The following is a 14,864-nucleotide window of genomic DNA, read 5'->3' as shown; positions in this document are numbered from 1 at the left end:
TCTCTCTCACTGTCCACTCTGCCTGTCAAAAAAAAAAAAAAAAAAACCTGCAATAGATTTATTTTTCAAATTTGGAGTCTCTTTGTGACTCATAATGGCATACTTACTTGGGAATGGAGAAGCCATTGCTATATGATTTCTTTTCAGTTCAACAAGGTGTTGGAACACCAATTATCTAGCTGTCTCCTGGAGTCTAGTGTGGATGCATCAGGATGCTCTTGGAACACCAATGAAGAGAAATGCTGAATGTGGGGCAGATCTGGGGACTGCTGGGAAAAGTAGGGTATTCCTACCACCAGGGTCTTGCTGGATGGAATTAGGAGAGGATGGTATAGTTACAACCTACCTCCAGGAGAATAAAAAGCTTGAAGCAATAAATCCTATAAAATTAGTGACCCTTTGGACCACAATTAAATACAATGAACTCAAACTCTGTTCATGAGCTAAGGTGACAAATTGATGTTTTCTCTCTGATAAGTAATAGGAAGTTTTTTTAAAAGCTATGGATTTAAGAGCTCTCTGAGGGGCCAGCGCCATGGCTCACTTGGTTAATCCTCTGCATGCAGCGCTGGCATCCTATATGGGCACCAGGTTCTAGTCCCAGTTGCTCCTCTTCCAGTCCAGCTCTTTGCTGTGGCCTAGGAAGGCAGTGGAGGATGGCCCAAGTGCTTGGGCATCTGCACCCTCATGGGAGACCAGGAAGAGGTACCTGGCTCCTGGCTTCGGGTCGGCGCAGTGCTGGCCGTTGCGGCCATTTGGAGGGTGAACCAATGGAAGGAAGACCTTTCTCTCTGTCTCTCTCTCTACTGTCTGTAACTCTACCTCTCAAGTAAAATAAATAAAATCTTAAAAAAAAAAAAAAAGAGTTCTCTGAGGGGCCAGCACCATGGCTCACTTGGTTAATTCTCCGCCTGCGGCGCTGGCATCCTATATTGGCACCAGGTTCTAGTCCTGGTTGCTCCTCTTCCAGTCCAGCTCTCTGCTGTGGCCCAGGAAGGCAGTGGAGGATGGCTCAAGTGCCTGGGCCCCTGCACCCCTATGGAAGACCAGGAGGAGGCACCTGGCTTTAGGCTTCGGATTGGCGCAGCGCTGGCCATGGTGGCTATTTGGGGGGTGAACCAACGGAAGGAAGACCTTTCTCTCTGTCTCTCTCTCTCACTGTCTGTTACTCTACTTGTCAAATAAGTTAAAAAAAAAAAAAGAACAATAAAGTATAGATGCAGAGTGTTTATCAGAAAAACCACATGTTTTCCCAGATCTCTAGATACTTGGAATGATGTATGGCCAGACAGGCAATTATTTATGATAATTTATAAATATACATGTATTAATGTAGTTGTATACACACACACCATAATTTTCAGGAGCACAAAGACATTTGCTCTTTAGCATGATTTCAAACACAAATCAAATAGGTGTATCTGTGAGTTTCAAAGTAGTATTTTTGATTTGGTGTGGGTGACTAACCAAGGTTAAATCAGGGGCAAATCTACATATTAATTGAGTACAGGCATTCTGGTAAGGAAGAAAATGCAGTCACAGATTTTTGTAGGGACATTTCCTGCAAGATTTTAATGTGACCCTAGGTAGATGTGACTCCTTTGAGGAAAACGCCTGAGAAGATATCTCATTTATCCATTCATTTCTTTCATCTCTCTATTTATCTTTCTTCATATTCCATAGAAATATTACATAATATAAGAACATTATAGCAGCTTTCTGTAATTTTCCTATGTCATTTCTCTTTAACGCATAAACTGTTTTGCCTGAAGAAGAGAAAATGGGAAGATTTAAATTGGGAACTCATAGCTACCTGTTCTTAGTTCTGTGCTTTGTAGTGGATCCATCCATCCATCCATTCATCTTTCACTTGAAAACTGTTAAGCATTAGCTAAATTCCAGATGCTATGCTTGGAACGGGGCACTCAAGTCAGATCCTTTCTAATTGCTGGAGGGTGAGCTCCAGCTCTGAAGCAGTCTCAAATTATGGAATGATCCTTGAATTGAGAATCAGGATCGAATTTACCTTTGTCATCCACCATTACTCATTTTCTCTTTCATTTTCCTCTCTGAACTCTGAGAAGGAGGAAAAAGGTATTTGTTTCCTCATTATTTCTGTAAGAAAAAAAAAAAGTTGGCTTATGAGTCTCACGAGGCTTTCACTCAGCTCTACCTACAGTGCCTGATGTAAAGTCAATGTGCAATACATTTTATTAAATAAATGGATGAATAAAAAATTATAGTATCCTGAGGCCTTCACAGTCCAAATATGGGCATAAGATAGCATTTTCCTTATAAAATCAACCAAAATGTAAGTAATTGAAATAATGGGAGTAGAGGGTAAATGTCAAGTTGACACTTTCCATGATGACCTATTCCCCTAATTCAGATCATCCAACCCTTTCTTGCTAAGAGCCACTCAGGGTCACCTCTTTGGGCCTTCTCAAATCATTCCATCCCCTGACACCTGTCACCCTTCATCTCAACCCTCAGTCCTGAGCAGTTTTGACTCAGTCTTGAGTTTCAAAACACTTTCCCTCTTCATAGGCCTTCTTTTCCCATACTCATCCTTCCACATTCATTCATGATCAAAATATTCCCACTCATACTCCATCTTTCTACACAGCAGACATCAAGTTGAAGCCTCCTCAAAATGAGAAATGACACTGTGATATGAGTGATAGGACTAATGTACTTCACAGTATAGGTTGATCCTTGCTATGGACATTCTTTCCTTCTGTCTAAATTTACCCACCCCTCTAAGTAGCCTAGGTCTATAGGAAGTAATCTATAAAATTAATCCCTGCTGAGGTGTGACTGATTGATGGTGACTTAACATTCCCCAACGAAATTAACTTTTTAAAATAGGCTCAGAGAGAAGCAATGCCCCAATGCATTCCTGTGGCAGAATTTTGGATTCTGTGGCAGGATAATGGGGACGATCTATTTGAGGTGTGTTTTAGGGCTCAGAGTATAGTATTTTAATGCTTGAATGGATCATTAAGACAGCACATTAAGTGGAACAATAGAAGTGCACATAGAATATTGGAGGACCATCTGACCTGGGGTAGTGGACATAGAAGTAAATAGAGTGGCCAATGATCAAAATTACAGATAAGATTCTAAAACTACCCATGCTTGACTTACGGTCAAACCTGAGAGCTTAATGCCAGAGGTATTAAGATGCAGTCAGAAAACAGAACCTCTGACAAGCACTTCAACAGAAAGAATTTGATATGGGGAAGTAGTTCCAAGGGTGTTGGAAGAGTTAAAAGACCAAATAGAATGCAGGAAGGCAAATTAGAAATTAGCAAAACGGGAAACTGCCAACACCCCTAGAACTAACTGGACAAGGCATGGAGGTGCCTGGGGGTAGCTGGGACCACAGGACTCCTAGCTGTTGCCAAAGATGCACTAGAGGCAGAAGATAGGGAGAGGTTCCCTCATCTGCTTTCTGTCCTTGAATCATTTTTCACTGCCTCTCACTCACTAATGTAGCTGTAGACCAGGTAGCAAGAACATCTGGGAAATGTATTTGCAGCAATCATCCCTCAGTAATACAGAGCAGGGAGTGTGTAAGGATGGAGCATGATCATAAATATCAAATGACCAGCACAATCATCTTAGTTGTCTTAATGAAATCTATTAATTTTCAGAGGTCAGCAGAGCTCAAAGCCATCATTTGCTCAAGGTTGTCCTGTTTATTTTTACTGTCAGAGCCAAATCTGGGACTTGAGCAGTGTGGAAAATAATGACTCAAGTAGAATTTATGGAGATATAATTATGTCCCAGACTATATGCTAGGATTCTCACATACATTATGCTACTTAATTCTTCCTACAGCCCTACATATCGTCTTTCTGACTTCCACATAAGTTCTGAACCATAAAATATTTATAGGCAAATCTTTAGACAAAGTCCAGGGAATCTTGTGGAACTGTTAGTACCTTTCCAACTTCATTTCCAGAATTAGACTTCAATAGGATAGGCCTAAGGGGTGTTAACTGAGTAAATTCCAATGAGGCTAAGAACCATCTGAGCCAGAACATAGAAACTTGTACCCCCTTGACTCAACTCAGGCCTGTGCTCTGTCTGTTACAGCTGTATCATGCTGCTTTCCGTATGTGTGTCATTTCTAATGTGGTAAGGAGAAGACACATTTGTTTAAAATCATGACTAAATTCAGAGTAGCTTTTTTGGATTTTGCATATTCTCAATTAATGGTATATGTATTTAATTTATATATATGCATACATATATAAATAAATTGCTATCATGTGATGATCTGAGAAATGTTTAGAGCTCTATAGGGGATCCTTGTGCTTGGAAAGGTAGAGAAATCATACGGTAAGTTGTTACAATGGGAAAACAGAGGCACAGAAGGATTAAGTAAGGCCTAATGTCTTTGACCTGGGAAGAAGTAGAGCTAGGATTTGAACCCAGTGAATGTGCTTCCAAGGTTCACATTTTTAACCACTGCTTATTTTGATTCCAATCATATTTTTTTTCTCCTGCTCTATGTGTTGAATCACATCAAGTTAAAAATTAAACAGAAGATTTAAGGAAGATGAGAACAGATATATAAAACAAATTGACAGTAAACTATTGATACATATTTTCAAGAATTTTACTTGTATCTAAAATACCATTTTAATTTTGTCATTCTTTATATATACTGATAACATGTACATATATATTTCTTCTCATTTTCAGCTTTACAATAATTATTTAATTTCCTTCACTTAAGGAACAGCAAATTGTTAATAAATTGAGTGGTATTACTTAAAGACTGTTAAAACCACTTCAAATAACATGATGATTTCATCTTTACAGTAAAACTAGATTGTTAATTAGCTGAACTACCCAAATACAGAGATTATGGTTAAAATGGTTTTGAGTGGGAGGTGATAATGATGTGCTGCCTGTTTTATAACATGCTCTATGCCATGTACTTCATCTCTAATTAAAAAAATTCCCATTTAAAAATTCCCGTTTAAAAGCTCCTCTTCTTAAGTGTTATTACTCTGAAAAATAAAGATCTTCCTAGTTAAATAGTTCTGTAAGCAAGGCATCTTATATCAATTGGGAAATATGTAAGAATGAAATTTTTAAGGAAGGAAATAGGAAAACATTATTACTCCTTAACCTTTTGGAAATACCAGTTTTAGAAAACTTAAAAATACTATGATGATTAGAATTTTATGAATATACTTTCATTTGAAAAAATGACTTTCATTTTTCGGTGGTGGCCACCTATACTTGTATAATCTTAAGAACACTTAAAGATCTATCTGGTTTCAACATCATTGCCATTTTCAGAGAAGAACTTATTGTCTTTTTGCTAGACTCTAAAGAAGGGTCCATGGTTTTTTAGTGTTTCACATTTCCAATGACAGTGTCCCTCATCGTGGCTTTGTTTTAATCAGTCACATTATGTCCTTTTCACTACATAGCCAACACACATTTCTTGAATATTTTTAGTGTTGCAGCATTTGGGAAAGATTTGGGGGACGCTTTCATGAGCAAGAGATGAGTCCTGTTCTGAAGAAACTACCAGTTTAGAAGAGAAGAAGAGAAGTGTGACATGTGAATGGAAAATGACAATTTTTTTTTATCATTGTAAGAGAACTCCCACAGTACTATGAAAACAGGAGTAAATCTATGCCTTGTTGCGGCATGGAAAGGAGACCAGGAGAAGTTGGTTGGCCAAGAGTTTTGCCAAAGAAAGTTTAGTTGAGCAACTTGAATGATGAGGAAGTTCTTTCAGGGGGACTGGGGAAAATCATTTCAGTTGTAAGAAAAAGCACAGAGTGAAAGGGGAGACTTAGGAGTCCAACAGGCTTGACTTTGAATTCTAGAAAAGTAATTCCTCTTCTGTGTGATCTGAACAAACTACTAAACCCCTCAGAATAAAGTGGGGATAGTATTCCATACTTTGCAGGATGGCTTGGAGGATTAAACAAAATATGTTTGATATGCCTGGTTCCATGTCAAGCACAGACCTCTCAAAGAGGGCTTCTTCTCTTTGTTTGGGTCACTCATGCACCTTTTTAAAGTTGTCTCTCATTTGAGTCATGTTTTGTATTTATTTGATTACCTAATGATTGCCAGTTTCCTCTACTGGAGTGTAAGCTCTATGAAGGCAAGGAGTTGTCTTTTTCACTGCTACATTTTCAGCAAAATATTTGTGCCTGTTATACAAGATGTGCTTAATAAATATTATCATTACCACAAATGTTAATAAGCGTTAAGAGAACATGGTGACTTATGGAACTTGTGTGGCTGTTGTGTAGGGTTCATTAATGAAGTAGAGGAGATTAAGCTAAGAGCATATACTAGGGTGTTGAGTGTAAGGAGACATAGGTCTGGATTTCATCTGGTAGTGTTTCAGCAGGTTTTGAGTACCAAGCAAAGTTTATTTTATCAGTAAGCATCATGAACAGAAAGTGGGAAAATTCTTGGCATTGTGATTTCATGGATGTTAAATTCTCTCTACACTGACTTTGAGGAAATTCTTTTTCTAACTTGTTTCCTCCATTGTTTTGTCTCTAGGCATTAATGTCTTATGAATTGGGATGAGTCAGAGTGATTTTCTATTCCAGCCAAATATTGTTTACTTTTTCGTCAGGAAAATAGAATCTTAACGATTTAAATAGGTAGATCCTTGCAAAGCAAATTGTTCCATGAAGGGTCAGAGAGTCTTGGAGGTGGACTCAATCCTAATTTTGTGAGGAAGAAGAGAGATTCTCACAGATAGTTGTAGATCCCCTGATTTTTCAGTCTGTGGTCCTTTGGCTCTTGCCTATGCAGAAATATTTTCTCTACCTGTTTCACCTAATGATTTTCTCATGGGGCTATCAAAGCCCATGATCCTGGACATAGTGTTTGGCCCAGGGATGGGCACATGACCCAAATAGGGTAAGTTAGAGTCAGCCCTGGAGTGGATTTATAGATGACTTCCTAGAATTACTGAGATATTTTAAGCTAAATATCATTAATTAAATGAATGCATTTAATGGGCTATATGTGTTATATAATAATTCATAAGAGAAATTTACCAACTTTACAATAATTTTCTGAAAACTTTGGGCATTGTAGGACAGAGTGAGCATGAATTGTTTAGTTATTTGATAAATGATGGTAAGCAGTAAATACGATGGTAAAGACATTCAAACTGTAAAATATATGTGTTTGACAATACCAGTTGAATTGAATAAAGAATTGATACCCTATCTTTCAAGTTTGTTTTAACTACATTTATGTTCAGTGCTTCCCATGGCTGACAAAAGCATTTTAAAATTGTATTAAAAAGGACCAGCGCTGTGGTGCAGCAGGTTAAAGCCCTGGCCTGCAACTCCAGCATCCCATATGCACACCAATGCAAATCCTGGCTTTTCCATTTGGATCCAGCTCCCTGCTAATGCACCTGGGAAAGCAATGGATAATGGCCCAAGTAGGTAATCTGTCTTTCATGAGGAAAGAAGATGGTCACAATAGGGAGAAATTAGGAACATTTTCTATAAAATGTCGTGCAAAGAAAATGAATGAATGTCCTCCTCTGGAGGTTGAGGTCAAATTATGAGTAGAAGAAGAAGCACAGGTACAGTAAGTTCCAGCAAGGGTCCTGAGGTAGAAAAGAACAGCTCCAGTTTATTGTATGTCTGCAACTTTAAAGTTCAAGGGCTAAACAAGGAAAGTGGAAAGGGGCTAGAAGTAGAGCTGGAGTGGTAAGCTCTGGATGGATTGCAAGAAATTCTTTTTTTTTAACTTTTATTTAGTAAATATAAATTTCCAAAGTACAGTTTATGGATTACAATGGCTTTCCCCCCCCATAACTTCCCTCCCACTCGCACCCCTACCATCTCCCACCCCCTCTCCCATTCCATTCACATCAAGATTCATTTTCAATTCTCTTTATATACAGAAGATTGATTTAGTATATATTAAGATTTCATCAGTTTGCACCCACACAGAAACACAGAGTATAAAATACTGTTTCAGTACTAGTTATACCATTACTTCACATTGGACAACACATTAAGGACAGATCCCACATGAGGAGTAAGTGCACAGTGACTCCTGTTGCTGACTTAACAATTTGACACTCTTGTTTATGGTGTCAGTAATCTCCTTAGGCTCTAGTCATGAGTTGCCAAGGCTATGGAAGCCTTTTGAGTCCGCCGACTTCGATAGTATTCCGAAAGGGTCATAGTCACAGTGGAAGATCTCTCCTCCCTTCAGAGAAAGGTACCTTCTTTGATGGCCCTGTTCTTTCTACTGGGATCTCACTCACAGAGATCTTTCATTTAGGTGTTGTTGTTTTTTGTTTTTTGTTTTTTTTTTTTTTTTTTTGCCAGAGTGTCTTGGCTTTCCATGCCTAAAATAGTCTCATGGGCTCTTCAGCCAGATCCGAATGCCTTAAGGGCTGATTCTGAGGCCAGAGTGCTATTTAGGACATCTGGCCTTCTATGAGTCTACTGTGTATCCCGCTTCCCATGTTGGATCATTCTCTCCCTTTTTGATTCTATCAGTTAGTATTAGCAGACACTAGTCTTGTTTGTGTGATCCCTTTGACTCTTAGACCTATCAGTGTGATCAATTGTGAACTGAAATTGATCACTTGGAATAGTGAGATGGCATTGGTACATGCCACCTTGATGGGATTTTTTGGAATCCCCTGGCACGTTTCTTTTTTTTTTTAACTTTTATTTAATGAATATAAATTTCCAAAGTACGATTTATGGATTACAATGGCTTCCCCCACATACCGTCCCTCCCACCCACTACCCTCCCCTTTCCCACTCCCTCTCCCCTTCCATTCACATCAAGATTCATTTTCGATTCTCTTAATATACAGAAGATCAGCTTAGTATACATTAAGTAAGGATTTCAACAGTTTGCTCTCACACAGAAACATAAAGTGAAAAATAATAGATGATTTTTTTTAAGTGATGATGAAATCAGATCAGACCTATTGTCATGTTTAATCCCAGTGAGAGTCAAGTTGGGAGTTGATAATTTCTTTTCTTTCTTTTTTTTTTTTTACAGAGGATCAGTTTAGTATACATTAAGTAAAGATTTCAACAGTTTGCACCCCCATGAAAACACAAAGTGAAATATATTGTTTGAGTACTCGTTATAGCATTAAATCTCAATACACAACACATTAAGGACAGAGATCCTACATGAGGAGTAAGTGCACAGTGACTCCTGTTGTTGACTTTACCAATTGACACTCCTGTCTATGGCATCAGTAGTCTCCCTATGCTCCGGTCATGAGTTTCCAAGGCTATGGAAGCCCTCTGAGTTCTCCGATTCTTATCTTGTTTAGACAAGGTCATAGTCAAAGTGGAGGTTCTCTCCTCCCTTCAGAGAAAGGTACCTGCTTCTTTGAAGACCTGTTCTTTCCACTGGGATCTCACTCGCAGAGATCTTTTGCCAGAGTGTCTTGGCTTTCCATGCCTGAAATACTCTCATGGGCTTTTCAGCCAGATCCGAATGCCTTTAGGGCTGATTCTGAGGCCAGAGTGCTATTTAGGACATCTGCCATTCTATGAGTCTGCTGAGTATCTCACTTCCCATGTTGGATCACTCTCCCCTTTATTTATTCCATCGGTTAGTGTTAGCAGGTACTAGACTTGTTTATGTGCTCCCTTTGACTCTTAGTCCTTTCATTATGATCAATTGTGAACTGAAATTGATCACTTGGACTAGTGAGATGGCATTGGTACATGCCACCTTGATGGGATTGAATTGGAATCCCCTGGTATGTTTTTAACTCTACCATTTGGGGCAAGTCAGCTTGAGCATGTCCCAAATTATACATCTCTTCCCTCTCTTATTCCTACTCTTATGTTTAACAGGGATCACATTTCAGTTAATTTTTAACACTTAAGAATAACTGTGTATTAATTACAGAATTAAACCAGTCATATTAAGTAGAACAGACAAAAAAACTACTAAGAGGGATAATGTATTAAGTTGTTCATTAACAGTCAGGGCTATGCTGATCAAGTCACCGTTTCCCATAGTGTCCACCTCACTCCAACAGGTTTCCCTCTTGGTGTTCAGTCAGTCGTCACCGATCAGGGAGAACATATGGTATTTGTCCCTTTGGGATTGGCTTATTTCACTCAGCATGATGTGTTCCAGATTCCTCCATTTTGTTGCAAATGACTGGATTTCGTTGTTTCTTACTGTGGTGTAGTATTCTAAAGAGTACATATCCCATAATTTCTTTATCCAGTCTACCGTTGATGGGCATTTAGGTTGGTTCCAGGTCTCAGCTATTGTGAATTGAGCTGCAATAAACATTAGGCTGCAGACCGCTTTTTTGTTTGCCAATTTAAATTCCTTTGGATAGATTCCAAGGAGTGGGATGGCTGGGTCGAACGGTAGGGTTATCTTCAGGTTTCTGAGGAATCTCCAGACTGACTTCCATAGTGGCTTGACCAGTTTGCATTCCCACCAACAGTGGGTTAGTGTCCCTTTTTCCCCACATCCTCTCCAGCATCTGTTGTTGGTAGATTTCTGAATGTGAGCCATTCTAACCGGGGTGAGGTGAAACCTCATTGTGGTTTTGATTTGCATTTCCCTGATTGCTAGTGATCTTGAACATTTTTTCATGTGCCTGTTGGCCATTTGGATTTCCTCTTTTGAAAAATGTCTATTGAGGTCCTTGGCCCATCTCTTAAGTGGGTTGTTGGTTTTGTTTTTGTGGAGTTTCTTGATCTCTTTGTAGATTCTGGTTATTAACCCTTTATCTGTTGCATAGTGTGCAAATATTTTTTCCCATTCTGTTGGTTGTCTCTTCACTCTCCTGACTGTTTCTTTTGCAGTACAGAAACTTCTCAATTTGATGCAATCCCAATAGTTAATTTTGGCTTTGACTGCCTGTGCCTCCTGGGTCTTTTCCAGAAACTCTTTGCCTGTGCCAATATCTTGAAGGGTTTCTCCAATGTTCTCTAGTAACTTGATGGTGTCAGGTCGTAGATTTAGGTCTTTAATCCATGTTGAGTGGATTTTTGTGTAAGGCGTAAGGTAGGGGTCTTGCTTCATGCTTCTGCACGTGGAAATCCAGTTTTCCCAGCACCATTTATTGAATAGACTGTCCTTGCTCCAGGAATTGGTTTTAGATCCTTGATCAAATATAAGTTGGCTGTAGATGTTTGGGTTGATTTCTGGTGTTTCAATTCTGTTCCATTGGTCTATCCATCTATTTCTGTACCAGTACCATGCTGTTTTGATTACAACTGCCCTGTAGTATGTCCTGAAATCTGGTATTGTGATGCCTCCGGCTTTGTTTTTGTTGTACAAGATTGCTTTAGCTATTCGAGGTCTCTTGTGCCTCCATATAAATTTCAGCACCAATTTTTCCAGATCTGAGAAGAAGCTCTTCGGTATCTTGATTGGTATTGCATTGAATCTGTAAATTGCTTTTGGGAGAATGGACATTTTGATGATATTGATTCTTCCAATCCATGAGCATGGAAGATTTTTCCATTTCTTGGTATCCTCTTCTATTTCTTTCTTTAAGGTTTTGTAATTTTCATCATAGAGATCTTTAACGTCCTTGGTTAAGTTTATTCCAAGGTATTTGATTGTTTTTGTAGCTATTGTGAATGGGATTGATCTTAGAAGTTCTTCCTCAGCCATGGCATTGTCTGTGTATACAAAGGCTGTTGATTTTTGTGCATTGATTTTATACCCTGCTACTTTGCCAAAATCTTCTATGAGTTCCAATAGTCTCTTAGTAGAGTTCTTTGGGTCCCCTAAATAAAGAATCATGTCATCTGCAAAGAGGGATAGTTTGAGTTCTTCCTTCCCAATTTGTATCCCTTTAATTTCTTTTTCTTGCCTAATAGCTCTGGCTAGAACCTCCAGAACTATATTGAATAGCAGTGGTGAGAGTGGACATCCCTGTCTGGTACCAGATCTCAGTGGAAATGCTTCCAACTTTCCCCCATTCAATAGGATGTTGGCTGTGGGTTTTTCATAGATTGCTTTGATTGTATTGAGGAATGATCCTTCCAAACCCAGTTTGCTTAGAGTTTTCATCATGAACGGGTGTTGAATTTTATCAAATGCTTTCTCGGCATCTATTGAGATAATCATATGGTTTTTCTTCTGCAGTCTGTTAATGTGGTGTATCACATTGATTGTCTTGCGCACATTAAACCATCCCTGCATACCAGGGATAAATCCCACTTGGTCTGGGTGGATGATCTTTCTGATGTGTTGTTGCATTCTATTGGCGAGAATTTTATTGAGGATTTTTGCATCTATGTTCATCAGGGATATTGGTCTGTAATTCTCTTTCAGTGCTGCATCTTTTTCTGGCTTAGGAATTAAGGTGATGCTGGCTTCATAGAAAGAATTTGGGAGGATTCCCTCTTCTTCGATTGTTCTGAATAGTTTGAGAAGAATTGGAGTTAGTTCTTCGTTAAATGTCTGGTAGAATTCAGCAGTGAATCCATCTGGTCCTGGGCTTTTCTTTGTTGGGAGGGCCTTTATTACTGTTTCAATTTCTGTCTCAGTTATGGGTCTGTTTAGGTTTTCGATGTCTTCCTGGTTCAATTTAGGTAGGTTGCATGTGTCCAGGAATCTATCCATTTCTGATAGGTTTCCCTGTTTGCTGGCATACAAGTCCTTGTAGTAATTTCTGATGATTCTTTTTATTTCTGTGGTGTCTCCATCATTTGGGGCAAGTCTGATTGAGCATGTCCCAAATTGTACATACCTCCCTCTCTTATTCCCACTCTTATATTTAACAGGGATTACTTTTCAGTTAAAATTTAAACACCTAAGAATAATTCTGTGTTAATTACAGAGTTCAACCAATAGTACTAGAACAAAAAATACTAAAAGGGATAAAGTATTAAATTGTACATCAACAGTCAGGACAAGTGCTGATCATGTCACTGTTTCTCCTAGTGTCCATTTTACTTCAACAGGTTTTTGAAAAGCAGGGTTTTGAATGGTAATAATAAACGGCATCCATGTCTATTTCAAATTTCAGGGAGAAAACTTTGAAGATTTCACTAGTAATTACCGCACTTGTTATATTTATATATATATATATATATACACACACACACATACACACACACACATATACATACACACACACACACACACACCCCTCAGCTTACAATATCTCTTGCTCCTTTGTTCCCTGGCAAACTCTTTGTCTTTCAAAATCCTATTGTACCATATTTTCTTCTGAGCAATCATCTTTGCATACAAGCATTAACACTGAGTTCATTTGCAGGAGTTTTATTGTGTAAGCATCAAGTACAAGTGCTCTGGAGTCAGACTCTAGGTTTGCCTCCTTGTTCTGACACATTATAGTTGCTTAACTTTGGGCAGTTTACATAGTCTCTCAGTATATCAATTTCCTTATCTGTGAAAGAGGGCTGATAATAATGGCATCTACCTTACAGGATTGCTAATAATGAATAATGAGAAGAGCCATGAAGAGATCCAAGGGAAGAAAGTTCCAGGCAGGGGCAACAGATAGTATAAAGATGCCAAGGTTACAAGTTTGGTGCATCAGAATGGAATCAAGGATCAGTGTGCTGGAAAGAAGTGGAGAGAATGAAGAGGTAAAAGATGAGGTTAATGAGGGTGACAGCTGTTGCATCATGCAAGACTTTGCAGGCTGTGGAAAGATTTTTTGATTTTATGGATAGTTGAGAGCCACTGTAGTAACTCACCACCAGCAGAGAGATAGGATTTGATTAATGTTTTCGAAAGATCACCCTGACTTCTTGGTGGAGAACGGTTGTAGGAAGGCAAAATTAGAGGCAGGGAGACAAGCAGGGAGAAGGATCGGGCGTGGTGGACACGGAGAAGAGGGTTGCGTGCAGGTTACGTTTTGGAAATGCAGTTTCCAGGCTTGCTGACAGACTGCATGTGGGGGTTAAGACAATGACTGGACTCTAGGATGAACAACTGAGTGACTGATGGCAATTACTGAGACGGGGACAGATCACTTTTTGGGTCCATGGGAATATTTAGTAGACACTTCTCATATTTTCCACACTGATTCACAGTGGGTTATTATTTAGCTTCCTATTTCTAATTTACACTATTAACTTCTTGAAGACATGGAATATGTGTGTGTGTGTGGGGGGGTGTATAACTACTAGAACAGAGCATCTCGTACATGCTGTATGATTGACTAATGCTGGTTAGATTGAAATGAAAGAACACTAAGAGATATACAAATGAGGAAGTTGAGAACTAGGAAAAATCATTTGCAGCAGAGGTAAGGAACAGGTCAAGCTTTTTAGACTAAATGGCACTTGAGTTGGGTCTTGGAAGGATCGTTGAGTGCAGATTTCTAACAATGAGGAATGTGCAATGTTGGGAGAATGGGAAATGTTGTGTACAATGATGGGAGGATGGGAAAGCCAAGGATATCTAGTGTATAATACTACTGAACAGGAGCACATGGTGTGAAGGACAGCACTATCAAGTCAAGTTGCAAATAATTTTGAAGACACTCCACGGAACATTCTGAATCCCAAGCTAGGCCATCTGGGCTTCCTTCCAGAGGCCCTGGTTGAGGGGTGGCATGGAAGAGCTCTGAGGAAGGAGTGTTGTAAACTGCTCAGAGCTGTTCACTACCATGTTTAATTTGGTGTGGTTTTCAAGAGGACTTCCACTTTCCCTGGCTGTGTATCTCTCTCTGAAAGTTGCTTCTATGATCACTGTGATTGCTAATATTCTCTAACTTCTCATTTGCATGAAAGGGGACAGCTGATGGAGAAACTATGAGACCTTCCATTAAGGGCTATGTCTTCAGCAGTGAACCACATCAAGCCATATGTTTCTATGCTTCCTTTGTATGCCAGTTTTTT

Source organism: Oryctolagus cuniculus, chromosome 4 (assembly GCF_964237555.1).
Source record: "Oryctolagus cuniculus chromosome 4, mOryCun1.1, whole genome shotgun sequence".
NCBI lineage: Eukaryota > Metazoa > Chordata > Mammalia > Lagomorpha > Leporidae > Oryctolagus > Oryctolagus cuniculus.
This window is presented reverse-complemented; position numbering follows the sequence as displayed.